The sequence below is a fragment of the Prionailurus bengalensis genome, chromosome E4 (assembly GCF_016509475.1).
Source record: "Prionailurus bengalensis isolate Pbe53 chromosome E4, Fcat_Pben_1.1_paternal_pri, whole genome shotgun sequence".
Taxonomy (NCBI): Eukaryota; Metazoa; Chordata; class Mammalia; order Carnivora; family Felidae; genus Prionailurus; species Prionailurus bengalensis.
The window spans coordinates 4,959,709-4,973,904 of NC_057360.1; the positions used below are offsets into that span (position 1 = coordinate 4,959,709).

General features: G+C 47.4%; 1 long non-coding RNA gene across 1 annotated transcript; it reads right to left on the reverse strand.

Annotated features, from left to right (window-relative positions):
* Positions 1-938: 938 nt before the first annotated feature.
* On the reverse strand, positions 939-13,668 carry LOC122476062. The gene is made up of 3 exons (XR_006295378.1): positions 13,459-13,668; positions 9,817-9,916; positions 939-1,117 (listed from the first exon to the last, which is right to left on the reverse strand). It is a non-coding gene; the product is annotated as an uncharacterized LOC122476062 (long non-coding RNA).
* Between the last annotated feature and the right edge of the window lie 528 nt (positions 13,669-14,196).

Genomic DNA, 14,196 nt, shown 5'->3' on the forward strand with positions numbered 1-14,196 from the left:
GATGCAGTCGTCAATCTACACCTTCCAGCAAGCTCTTCAGGTGAACCGTGGACCCCTCTTTGAGAAACACTGCTTGGGAGCGTCTGACAAAATGCCTCACATGTGGCACTTGCGCGGGATCCCTGTTCTCCCGAATTTACTTTAATTTTCGCCGTGTTTATTTAAAAGGGGCTTTCTGTATTCAGGTCCTAATGATTACGCAAACTATTACTGATTCACAAATCGACGATGTGTGCTAAATTGGGGTGGATCTAAGGGCTTTTGACCGAAATGAGATATGCGGGGCCTTGTGGGAAATACTCTTTGCAAGCAGGAACTCTAATAACTAACACGTGTTTTCTTTTTCCCACTAGCAAAGAAAAAATAGAAGGAATCTTCCTTCATGTATTAGAAGTTTTCTCTCTGAAACCAACAGTAAACATCATACCCATAACCTCTACAGACATTCATTCAAAAATCTGAAACAGGGGCACCTGTGTGGCTCAGTCGATTGAGTGTCCAACGCTTGGTTTGGGCTCAGGTCAGGATCCCAGGATCATGGGATCGAGCCCTGGGCTGGCTCCTCACTGAGGGTGGAGCCTGCTTAAGATTCACTCTCTCTCTCTTTCTCTCTCTCTGCCTCTCTCCCCCACTTGCTTCCTTTCTGTCTCTAAAATTAAAAAATAAATAAAATAAGAGAGCCTGGGTGGCTCAGTCAGTTAAGCATCTGACTCTTGATTTGGGGTCAGGTCACGATCTCATGGGTTCAAGTCTCGCGTCTGGCTCTGAGCGGACAATGTGGAGCCTGCTTGGGATTCTCGCTCTGTTCCCCTCTCTCTGCCCCTCCCCATCCCTCCCTCTCTCTCCCTCTCTCTCTCTCACGCACGCGCTCTCTCGAAATAAATAAATAAACTTGAAAAAATAAAATCAGAACATTTAAAAAATCTGACACAACCGTGTAAAATGTGTACCCTCTCACCATATTATTCAATGTTGTTCTGGTAGTTTTTAACCAAAGAGACAATGAAGAAATGAGTTTAATTATTGGAAACCAAGAGATGAAATTATCCTTTTCTCTCTCTCTTTTTCAGGTCCTCTATCTGTGTAGTCAGAAACTCTATGGCAATCAACCGAAATGCTGTTGGAAAGAATAAGAGAAGTTCATTAAGCGACTGGCTCTAAAATCAATATTAAAAAATAGCTTTTCTATAACCCGGATTCAAAATATAATGAGAAAACATCCAATTTCAAATTTTTTTTTTTCAACGTTTATTTATTTTTGGGACAGAGAGAGACAGAGCATGAACGGGGGAGGGGCAGAGAGAGAGGGAGACACAGAATCGGAAACAGGCTCCAGGCTGTCAGCCCAGAGCCCAACGCAGGGCTCGAACTCACGGACCGCGAGATCGTGACCTGGCTGAAGTCGGACGCTCAACCGACTGCGCCACCCAGGCGCCCTGAAAACATCCAATTTCAAATAGCAACCAAAGAGTGTAAAGGGTCTAGTCATAAACAAAATTAGAAATGTGAGGAACCTTCACACAAAAACCTGAGAGTCTTTCCTGGAGCACACAAAGGGAGACTGGAATAAATGCAGAGGCATGTCCTGTCCCCAGAAGAAGAGATGTAATATTCAAACTCTGTCAATTCTTCCCAAATTGACGTATACATTAACTCAGTTTCAACAAAAAAAATCCAAAAGAACTTCACGAGAAATCAACCAAGTGATTCCAAAATTAATCCGGAAGAGCAAATACATGACAACATCCGCACGCGATAATTACATTTAGCGAATGTCTCTTTTAAGGAACTTCGACATTTACTCCTTTTCTAACTTTGTGGAGGAAGACGGTCTCCATCGAATTTTCATTCCGTGGCTGGGAAACTGAGACCCAGAAAGGCCAACGGGTAAAAGGCCATCTCCCCCGAGCCCTCCTCCTGTGAGTGCCATGCTTGTATCAACGTGACCTGTGCTGTCTCTAGTACTAGAACTCTCCGTCCAGTCCGCTTCACGTTTTCTTTTCATTTCACCAAATTGTTGACTCTGAACCTGAATCTCCCCTGGAAAGAATAAAGCCCCACCCAAGCACCATTACCTATTTCCTTCTGATGACGCACAGCTCTGATCCCCGTTTCTTTGGTGGTGGTTACTTAGGTCCCAGTCTCTGCTGTTTCTGGGTCCCTCAGGTTGCAGCCTTCTCTTATTTTTTAAGTCTATATATTTATTTTGAGAGAGAGCGAGCTCGCACGCATAGGAGGGGCAGAGAGAGAGAGGGAGAGAGACAGAATCCCAAGCAGGCTCTGTGCTCTCAGTGCAGAGCCCGATGCAGGGCTTGAACCCACAAACCGTGAGATCATGACCTGAGCCCAAACCAAGAGTTGGACGCTTAACCGACTGGGCCACCAGGCACCCCTGCAGCCTGCTCTTATAATCCTCTGCAAACCCACCACTGTTCTTAGAACCTGTCGTGTTGTCCTTAATCCAGAGGAAAAGTCAACTTTCCCATTAGCAATGATTCGCGTGAGAATTCTGTGCGCTTCACTCGTATGTGGTCACTGGAACTCCCCCCCCTGTTTCAGTCACCGTGAAAACCTAGCTCACTGAAATATCCAAGTTTCTCTTTATCCCCAAAGAACTTGGTAATCGCCAAGAAAAGTGGCATAGCTTCACACAATAAAGTTTTAAATAACGCTGCATTGCCGAAAGCACTAAATATTCCTGGTGGATTTAAACTGTGTCAATTTGTATATATTTTAACAATAATAACAATAATAGGGGTGCCTGGGTGGCACAATCAGTTAAGGGTCCGACTCTTGATTTCGACTCGGGTCATGACCTCACGGTCCGTGGGTTCGAGCCCTGCATGGGGCCCTGTGCTGACAGTGCGGAGCCTGCTTGGGATTCTCTCTCACCCTCTCTCTCTGCCCCTCCCCCCACTCATGCTCGTGCTCTCTCTCTCTCTCAAAATAAATAAACATTAAAGAATTACAAAATAAGGGGCACCTGGGTGGCTTAGCACGTTGAGCGAACGACTCTTGGTTTCGGCTCAGGTCATGATCTCAGTTTGTGGGTTCAAGCCCTGCATCCCAGCTTGGGATTCTTTTTCTCTCCCTCTCTCTCTCTCTGCCCCTCCCCTGCTTGTGCTCTCTCTCAAAGTAAATAAATAAAATTTTTTTTAATTACAAAATAATAATGTTTAAGGACTCACTGTGTCCCAGCCCTTGCTGTGGAAGCTTTTTACCTGCATTAACTCCTGTTCTCAGCAACCCCATCAGTCCCAAGCCGAAGTCAGATGCTCAACCACCCAGGCGCCCCACCTTAGAGGTATTAAAGGACAAATATAAAAACTTGCCAGGCTTCTTTTTCCGTCCTAGAGAACGATCATTGCAAATAATTCACAGGGGAGGCCTCTGAGCCCCTTGCATGCAACTGGTTGCTTTTTGAAGTCTTTCTGCCTAGCCATCGATGGAAATGCACACAGAAAAGGCTGCTGTGACCCTTTGCCCTAGCAATCAACCTAGCCATTTTCCGTGTATTAAGTGACATGTGCCTTGTATATGATTGTTGCTCAATAATACCTTCCTGCATGGACGGAAGGATGAACGGACAAACCTCATTCTTCATGGAGCTTTCTTGATCTGGGCAAAAGGTCGGTCATCAGAATATACAAGAGGGGTGGTCTCTGAGTGCAAAGGAGCTGACGCAACTTGGTGCGGGCAACGGGAAGTGTGGCCTCAGAAATGCCGATCATATTAAGAAAGAGTAAGGACAGCGCCTGGGTGGTTCAGTCGGTTGGGTGTCTGCCTTAGGCTCAGGTTACGATCTCTCGGTTTGTGGGTTCAGGCCCCGGGTCGGGCTCTGTGCTGACAGCTTTGTGTCTCCCTCTCTCTCTCTGCCCCTCCCCTGCTCTGTCTCTGTCTCTGTCTCTGTCTCTCCTTCTGGTCTTTGGTTGACCCTGTTCCTTCCATTTGCCTCTCTCTCCTGCTTCACCCCTGCTCAGCTCAGCCGTGGTAATAAAGCTCTTGTCCTTCTGGATTTGCTGTGCTATTTCTGACTGATTGTTTCTGATTGCTCCCTGCACTTTTGGTATCTCAAAGTTTATTTCATCCATAGCAGCATAAAGTAATTCCTAAGGGACTGATATTATAACTTTACAACTTGTGCCACGTGTCAGCAAAATGAAGCCCCTCACGGTAATCTTTCATAATATCTTTCCTTGGAAGATTTTGTTTAAAAAGTGCGTCGTAGGGGCGCCTGGGTGGCTCAGTCAGGTGAGTGTCCGACTCTTGATTTCAGCTCAGGTCATGATCTCAGGGTTCCTGAGTTCGAGCTCCGCATCGGGCTCTGCGCTGACAGCACGATGCCTGCTTGGGATTCTGTCTCTCCCTCTGCCCCTCCTGTGTGTGCGTGCCCCCTCTCTCTTAAAATAAATAAATCAACTAAAAAAATTACAAGCGCATCGCAAAATGGCAATGGGAAGACAGTCATCCTTTGCTGACATGACACGTGGGTGTGGTTTCCTTCACTTTCCTTGGGAATGTGTTAAATGCCACTGAATTGTACACTTTAAAATAGTGGATTTTATGTTAGGTGAATTTCACCTCAAAAGCAAGTAATTCCATTAACGTAAAATCCCCTGTTTTAATCGTCTTAAAGTGTGTAATGCAGTGTTTTTTCATTTAAATAATTTTTTCATAGTTCTTTTTTAAGAGACAGAGCAAGCTGGGGAGGGGCAAAGAGAGAGGGAGAGAGAGAGAATCCCAAGCAGGCTCTGTGCCGTCATCACAAAGCCCAACGCGGGGCTTGAAATCACAAACCCTGAGATCGTGACCTGAGCCCAAACCAAGAGTCGGACACTCAACCGACTGAGCCCCCCCAGGCGCCCTGCAATTTGGTGTTTTTTAAAGCGTATTCACAATGTTGTGCAATCATCACCACGATCTAATTTCAGAACAACCTCCTCACCTCCCCCCAAACCCTCATACCCGTCAAAGGTTGTTATTCCCTGGGTTCCTGGGTGGCTCCGTAGTTGAGCGTAGGACTTTGGATCAGGTCATCGTCCCACAGTTCGTGAGTCCAAGCCCCGCGTTGGGCTCCTTGCTGGCGGTGCGGAGCCTGCTAGGGATTCCCTGTCTCCCTCCCTCTGCCCCTCCTCCGCCTCAAAATAAGTAAATCAACTTTAAAAAAGTGGTTATTCCCCATCCCCCCCACCCCTAGCCCGTGGCAACCACCAATCTATGCTTCATCTATGGATTTGCCTCTTCTGAACATTTCATATAAATGGCATCACAACAGGCCACAGCCTTTTCTATCTGGCTTTTTTCACTTTGCATCATGTTTGCAAGCTTCATCCATGTTGTGGCCTGTGTCAGCACTTCCTTTTTTTCCTTTTCATGGAAAGGCTTTTATTCGTTCATTCAAGCACTGTTCTTTATTTTTAAAGATTTTGGGGGGCGGCTGGGGGGCTCAGTTGGTTGAGTGTCCAACTTCAGCTTGGGTCATGATCTGGTGGTCTGTGGATTCGAGCCCTGAATCAGGCTCTGTGCTGAGAGCTCAGAGCCTGGAGCCTGCTTTGGATTCTGCGTCTCCCTCTCTCTCTCCCTCTCTGCCCCTCCCCTGCTCGCACTCTGTCTCTCTCTAAAATAAATAAACACTAAAAAAAAAAATTGTTTTAAGTTTACCCACTTTTTTGTTGGGGGGAGAGAGAGAAGGAGAAACAGAATCCAAGCAGGCCCTGTGCAGACCCAAGTGCCTGACACGGGGCTTGAACCCACGAACCGTGTGATGGTGATTTGTGCCGAAACCAAGAGTCAGTCGCTTAACCGACTGAGCCACCTATGTGCCCTCCGTTCAAGCACTGTTCTAAGTGATGAGGTCCCTACATTTCATTGAGCTTAGATTTTGTGGGAAAGAGAGACAAGAAACAAAGAAGAAACAACATCAGGTGGCACTGAGGGCATGCAGAGAGCTGACACTGAATGTCCGGAGAGAAGGGACTACACGACTTGTTACACTGAGCGGCCGAGAAAGCCAACTCTGAGGAGAGAGCATTTAAGATGAGATCCACATGATAAAACGGAGCCAGTCAAAGACCAGAAGAGAAAGTATTTCGAGCAGAAGAAACACTACAGTCTAGATGAACTTGGAATGTTTTAAGTACAGAAACAAAAGAAGTGGGCAGGGGAATGAATGCATATCGGAGAATAGGTCTGAGAGGCGGGTAGGAGCCAGATCATCTAGTGCTCGGTAAACTCGGATGAGGAGTTTGAATTTCATTCTAAGTGTGATGAGAAAGCACCAGAAGAGTCAGAATAACATGATTTGCCTTTGGGGAGCGGATTGTAGAAGAGCAAGGTGCTTCATTCTTTTTTATGGCTGAATAACATTCCTCTGAATGGATATACCACATTTGGTTTCCCCATTCACCTCTTCGTGGACGCTTGAGTTGTTTCGAATCTCTGGCTGTTAGGAATAATGCTGCTACGAACATTCGTGAGCGGGCTCTGTGTGAATACACATCTTCAGCTCTCTTTAATAACATACCTAGGAGTTGAATTACCGGGTCACGTGGCGACTCTAGGTTCAGACATTTGAGGAAATGCCGGACCATCTCCGCAGCAGCTGTACCATTCTGCATTCCCACAAGGAGTGTTTGAAGCTTCTGATTTCTCCCTGTTATCCACCTGTTCCCATGTTTATTTTCATTACAACCATCTTAGCGGCTGCAAAGTGGTGCCTCACTGTGGTTTTGATTGGCACTGCCCTAATGACTAATGGTGTCAAGCATCTTTTCGTGTACTTATCAGTCAGTTAGTTCCTACTTATCCTTCGGGCTCACCTTCTCAGAAAGGACTTTCCTCAAAACCTACCGAAAGAGAGAAGATTTATTCTCTTACTACATTCTAGCATTCCGTCCGGCGCCCTTCAGAACACTTACCGCCTTCAGTTATCATTTGGACAGCTGTTTACTTCGCTTTGCCGAGCACCATTACGGCAAGCACACGGTAGGAGCTCCGTAAATATTTAACTCAACGAGCAAATCAGTCAGGAGAGTCATGAGACACGGAAATCAAGCAATGTGGTTGCCAGTCGGGAAGCAGGACGAAATACAGGAGATAGAGCGGATGTAGGCGCTGACACCGAAAAAGCAAGGGGTGGGTATAGAGTCAGCAGGCAACTCACATGAATACTGAGTTAAGTCTGAGACGCCAGCTCAACCCTAGTGGAACAAAACCAGGCAAAATATGTCTTTAGTCTTAGAAAATGCTCAGACCCTTTAACTTACTAGTTCTATTTTTAGAAATTTATCCTGAGAAAATAATTGGGGATGTAGCAACATTTATGTATGAGGGTCTTTATTATGGCATTTTTAAAAAAGATTCTCTTTTTATTTTTTAAATGCTTATCTATCTTGGAGAGAGAGAGAGAGAGAGAGAGCACGAGCGGGAAAGGGGCAGAGAGAGAGGGAGACAGAGGATCCAAAGCAGGCTCCTTGCTGTCAGCACAGAGCCCCATGTGGGGCTCGAACCCACAAATTGTGAGATCCTGACCTGAACTGAAGTTGGACGCTTAATTGACTGAGCCACCCAAGCACCCCAAAAAAGATTTTATTTTTTTTATTTTTATTAAAAAAATTTTTTTTAATGTTTATTTATTTTTGAGACAGAGAGAGACAGAGCATGAATGGGGAGGGGCAGAGAGAGAGGGAGACACAGAATCGGAAGCAGGCTCCAGGCTCTGAGCTGTCAGCACAGAGCCCGACGCGGGGCTCGAACTCACGGACCTCGAGATCATGACCTGAGCCAAAGTCGGACGCTCAACCGACATGAGCCACCCAGGCACCCCAGAAGATTTTATTTTTAAGTAATCTCTACACCTATGGGAATGCAAGCTGGTGCAGCCACTCTGGAAAACAGTATGGAGGTTCCTCAAAAAACTAAAAACAGAACTACCCTACAACCCAGCAATTGCACTACTCGGCATCTATCCAACGGGATACAGGGGTGCTGTTTCGAAGGGACACGTGCACCCCCATGTTTATAGCAGCACTATCCACAATAGCCAAAGTATGGAAAGAGCCCAAATGTCCATCGATGGATGAATGGATAAAGATGTGGTGTATATATATACAATGGAGTATTACTCGGCAATCAAAAAGAATGAAATTTTGCCATTTGCAACTACGTGGATGGAACTGGAGGGTATTATGCTAAGTGAAATTAGTCAGAGAAAGACAAAAATCCTATGACTTCACTCATATGAGGACTTTAAGAGACAAAACAGATGAACATAAGGGAAGGGAAACAAAAAGCATATAAAAACAGGGAGGGGGACAAAACAGAAGCAACTCATAAATATGGAGAACAAACAGAGGGTTACTGGAGGGGTTGTGGGAGGGGGATGGGCTAAATGGGTCAGGGGCACTAAGGAATCTGCTCCTGAAATCATTGCTGCACTATATGCTAACTAATTTGGATGTAAATTTAAAAAGATAAAAAATTAAATTAAAAAAAAAGTAATCTCTACACCTAATGTGGGGCTCGAACTTACAACCCTGAGATCAAGAGTCTTGTGCTCTACCAACTGAGCCAGCCACGCCCCCCTATTGTGGCTTTTTTTTTTTCCTTTTTTAACGATTATCAGAAAGTTGAATGGGGCACCTGGGTGACTCAGTTGGTTGAGATCCAACTCTTGATTTCAGCTCAGGTCACAATCTCACCAGTCTTGAGATCAAGTCCTCCATCGGGCTCGGTGCTGACAGTGCAGAGCCTGCTTGGGATTCTCTCTCTCCCTCTCTCTGCCCCTGTCCCATTCTCTCTCACTCTCTCTCTCAAAATAAATAAATACACATTAAAAAGAAACAAGAGGGGCATTTGGGTGGCTCAGTCGGTTAAGCATCTGACTTCAGCTCAGGTCATGATCTCACGGTTTGTGAGTTTGAGCCCCACATTGGGCTCCACGCTGACAATGGGGAGCCTGCTTGGGATTCTCTCCCTGTCTCTCTGCCCCTCCCCCACTCGTGCTTTCTCTCTTTCTCTCAAAATAATTAAATAAACTTAAAAAATATATAGCTAAAAACACCATAAATGCCCCCTCGATAGGAAATGGTTACATAAACCCTCCACATGGTAAAATACTATGCTACCATTGCCAATGAGAATACAAAAGCAAGGATATGAATTGTTCAGAAGCACCGAGAGAAAACATATTTTAAGTGGTGCCTGGGTGGCTCAGTCAAGCGTCTGACTTCGGCTCAGGTCGTGATCTCACAGTTTGTGACTTCGAGCCCCCTGTCAGGCTCTGTGCTGACAGCTTGGAGCCTGGAGCCTGCTTCGGATTCTGTGTCTCCTTTTCTTTCTGCCCCCCCCCCCCAATTGTGCTCTGTCTCTCAAAGAATAAATAAATGTAAAAAAAAAAATTAAAAAGAAAAATATTTTAAAAGACTGGGTCAGGGTCACAGCCCTTGATCTGAAGGAATGTTCTTAGGAAACGTTGAAAGGAAATTAAGACAAATTATGATTCTCAGGTCAGAAGCTAAACAGACATAAGTTAATAGGAAATAACCTTTTTTTTTAAGTTTATTTATTTATTTTGAGAGAGAGAGAGTGGGGGAGGGGCAGAGAGGGAGGGAGAGAGAGAGAGAATCCAAACCAGGCTTCCCACTGTCAGCACAGAGCCTGATGTGGGGTTCCAACTCACAAACCGTAAGATCATGACCTGAGCCCAAATCAAGAGTCAGATGCTTAACTGACCGAGTCGCCCAGGCACCCCCAAAATAATGTATTTTTTTGACATTTTTAGCCAACATTGAAACTGGAAGTCCAAACGGGCATGACCTCACTCATCATTCGACGGATGCCTCTGGAGCAGCCACCATGTATCAGGTGCCAGTAGGTGCTGGGAACACACAACCGTACGTGTGCGAAGACACAGGTGCTAAAGTCGAGCGAGAGAGACAAAAACGAAGTTATTGCTAGTGACTGGTTAATTACCAGTACACAAAGTACTGCAACCAGGGATATAACAGATTTGCCTAGACATTGGGGACAGGGAAGCAACATTTAAACTGAAATCTAGAGAGGCGCCTGGGTGGCTCAGTCGGTTCAGCGTCCAACTCCGGCTCAGGTCCTGATCTCACAGCTCGTGGGTTTGAGCCCCGCATCGGGCTCTGTGCTGCCAGCTGGGAGCCTGGAGCCTGCTTCAAATTCTGTGTCTTCCTCTCTCTCTGCCCCTCCCCTGATCACGCTCTGTCTCTCTCTCCTTCAAAAATGAACAAACATTTAAAGGAATAAAAAAAAAATAAGATGGTTACAAAAAGTATTAGCCATTAGTTCTCTCTTTTTTTTCAAGTTTATTTATTTATTTTGAGAGAGAGAGAGAGCACGCAAGCGGGGAGGGGGCAGAGAGAGAGCGAGAGAGAGAATCCCAAGCAGCCTCCGCGCTGTCAGTGCAGATCCCAACGTGGGGCTCGAACCCATGAACCTGGAGATCATAACCTGAGCCAAAATCAAGAGTCGATGCTCAACCGACCAAACCGTCCAGGCGCCCCTCCTAGCTTTTGATTCCGAAAAAGACCAAGTATTTCCCCTCGAGGAACATTCAAAAGGGCAGTTGCACAGAACCAAACGGCTTTTCAGATCAAGAAAAGACTTGCAGATAACCCTGCAAATGAAGGTTCCAACGGTCTCCTTCCACAGGCTTCGGGAGCAAACGACCTCTTCTCTCTCCTTTGGCCTCACGACCTGACCGACGCATGTCCTGTCCCAGCCAAAGCCTGATGCGGTTTTTCTTGTGAGATGAAAAGCCATGTCCTTGGCCCATTTCTTTCATATCTCCTGGGTCTTCATATCTGTCTTCTCACTAACCTTTTAGGTCACCAAATGCTTACCAGTGGTAAATGGCCGAATAGAAAAAGCTTTTTGAGATTTTCTGATGGAGTCTGGGTTTCCCCATAGGCCAGTGGTTTTCTTTTCTTTTTTAATTTTTTAATGTTTATTTATTTTTGAGAGGGAGAGAGAGAGAGACAGAGTGCCAGCAGGGGAGGCAGAGAGAGAGAGGGAGACACAGAACGGAAGCAGGCTCCAGGCTCTGAGCTGTCAGCACAGAGCCGGATGCGGGGCTCGAACCCGCGAACCGTGAGATCGTGACCTGAGCCGAAGTCGGACGCTTAACCGACTGGGCCACCCAGGCACCCCATGTCTCCCTCCCCTCTTAAAAATATCCTCTTCAGGGGCGCCTGGGTGGCTCAGTCGGTTAAGCGTCCGACTTCGGCTCAGGTCATGATCTTGCGGTTCGTGGGTTCCTGGAGCCTGTTTCAGATTCTGTGTCTCCCTCTCTCTAACCCTCCCCCGTTCATGCTCTGTCTCTCTCTGTCTCAAAAATAAATAAATGCTAAAAAAAAAATTTTTTTTTAAATATCCTCTTCATGGACCTAGAGGGCATTATGGTAAGTGAAACAAGTTAGACAGAGGAGGCCATATACCATACGATCTCATGTGTTTGTGGAATCTAAAAACAAATCAGAAACAGACTCATAAATACAGAGAGAAACTAGTGGTTTCCAGAAAGGGGGGGGGGGTGCTGGGTGAAATAGATGAAGTGGGTTAAGAGGTGCAAACTTTCAGTTATAAAACAAACAGGTCAAGGGATACGAAGTACAGCACAGGGAAGATAGCCGATACTATTGGAATAACTTTGTGTGGTGACAGTAACTATAATAAAATCAGTGGTGGCCATGGGTAGGGGGGAGGGAGGAGCGAATACGCAGGGCACAGAGGACGCTTTCGGCGTTGAGGGCACTGAAAACACTGTATGACACTACGACAGTGGAGACATGTCGTTATACATTTGTTCAAACTCACTGTACAACACCAAGCGTGAACCCTAATGTTCGCTAGGGGCTGTAGGTGATACTGACGTGATATTGATGTGTCCCTGTAGGTTCATCAGTGGTAACGAATGCCCCATCCTGTGGGGGACGTTGATAGTGAGTGACGCTGTGCCTGTGTGGAGGCAGGGAACATACAGGAACTCTCTACCTGCGGCTGAAGTTTTTGTGAACCCCAAACTGCTCTAAAAACTAAAGTTGAGGGCACCTGGGAGGCTCGGTCGGTAAGCGTCGGACTCTTGATTTCGGCTCAGGTCATGCTCCCAGGGTCCCGCATTGGGCTCCGCACTGAGTGTGGAGCCTGCTTGAGATTCTCTCTCTCCCTCTCTCTGCCTCCCCCCACCCTACTTGTGCATACTTCTCTCTCTCTCTAAAAATAAAATAAAATAATTTTTTTTTATTTTAATTTAAAAAAAAGTAAAGTTCATCTTTAAAAAACTATTGGAAATGGGGCACCTGGGTGGCTCAGTTCGTTGAGCGTCCACCTCTGGCTCAGGTCATGATCTCGGGGTTCGTGGGTTCGAGCCCCAGTGGGGCTCACTGCTGTCAGTGCAGAACCCGCTTCTGATCCTCTGTCCCCCTCTCTCTGCCCCTCCCCCGCTTGTGAAAAATAAATAAAATATTTTTTGAAAAAGCTAATTGGAAAAACAAAAAAGACATGTGAATTTTCCATAACTCTGACATGTTATTTGAGACAAGAAGACATTAAAACTCACAGCTAAGATTTATAATTAAATCTATCTTTCACTATAGATTGTTAGAAAGGCAATATTCCAGGGTCAAGGCCTCCGGGGAACAGCAGTCCCCATGTTACGGCTGATGGAACTCTTTCTGCAGGACGCCGACAGGCCTTAACCCGAAGAAAAGCGTTTGAGGAAAGCCTGGGTTAAAGAAAGTAAAGCGTTTTTTGGTTTTGGTTTTTGCTATTTTTCCTTTCATGAAGAGCCCCTTGGGGCTACTGTTCGTTGTGAATCCCTAAGAGGGTTTACTGTAGCTGTGTTTCCCAAACTTCTGTGACCCCAGGACCTTTTCCTTTTTTTTTTTTTTTTTTATGTTTATCTATTCTTGAGAGAGAGAGAGAGCACCAGCAGGGGAGACACAGAGAGAGAAGGAGACAGAATCCGAGGCAGGCTCCAGGCTCCAAGCTGTCAGCACAGAGCCTGACACGGGGCTTGAACCCACCAACTGTAAGATCATGACCTGAGCCGAAGCCAGGCACTTAACCCACTGAACCACCTAGGCGTCCCCCCCACCCAGGACCCTTTCCTTAAGGAGCTTCTTAAGGGACTATTTTGGACACTAACGCAGAAGGCCCGGGAGAGGCACTCAGGCTGGTTAACAGCGTGGTCTCCCAGGCTGGGGCTTTGCCTCTGGCCCCCCGCCCCTGATTCGCGTCCCCCACCGCCTGCTCTCTTGTTTGGGCTGCGGTTCTCACTGCCTCCAGGACTACCGTCCCCACTCCCCCGGAACTCAGAGTGCCGGGGAGCTCCCGCGTCCCCAACAGAGGGACAGCCCAGTTCTCAGCAGTGGGGCCCAGAGACCCTCCCCCCATGGCCTCCTGGCCCCCCGGCCGCAGCCTGCCATTACCTACCTTGCGAGCCCTGAGCCAGGCTCTCGCCGCCTCTGAACTCGACGGGCGTTGGATTCCATTCCCGGCCCATCACGGGGGAAATTCAAGTCCCTTTGACGGCGCTGGGACATGCTCCAAGTCAGCCCCCCTCCCCCCCCCAGGCCTCCTCCTGGCCTTCCCCCGACCCCGACCCCTTGCCTACAGTCCAGGGGAGCTTCTGTGTTTTTGTGAGTGGGTTCGCCTGTGCTATTCTGAGCCTTTCTCTCCCGGCTGCCAGCAAAGCAGGTGTCTCTCATGGAACACGCGAGCTGCCAGGATCCACGCCGCCTCCCGCGTTGGGCTCGGCGGCTGCCAGAACCGAGGTTTTGCTTCTCTGCCCCTCGTTCCCCGTCGCGTGAAAAGACGAAGCAATCTGCCAGCTCCACAACTTGGTCTCCACGGGGGAGGAAGGCGTCCTCATCTTTGTCTCCTTAAAATCTCAAGCGGAGTCTCCACCCAACTCCCTTGGCTGTATCCCTCCAAAAGGCGCAGTGGTAGTTGCACGCGGCCGCCGGCAGTGTTTTCGCTTCAACCGACACGTGGGCACCGCGCAGGCCCGGCCCCGTGCTGGGTGCTTCGGCTGGAGGATGAATGAGGCAGTTGGCACCCCAGGCTGAAATCAAGGGGAAAAGCAACTTCAGGGGAGTGAGGAGGGGCCCGGAGCTCCAGGGAGGGAGAGTTCCCCCCACCCCCCCCCATCCCCGGGTCAGCTCAGAGCCC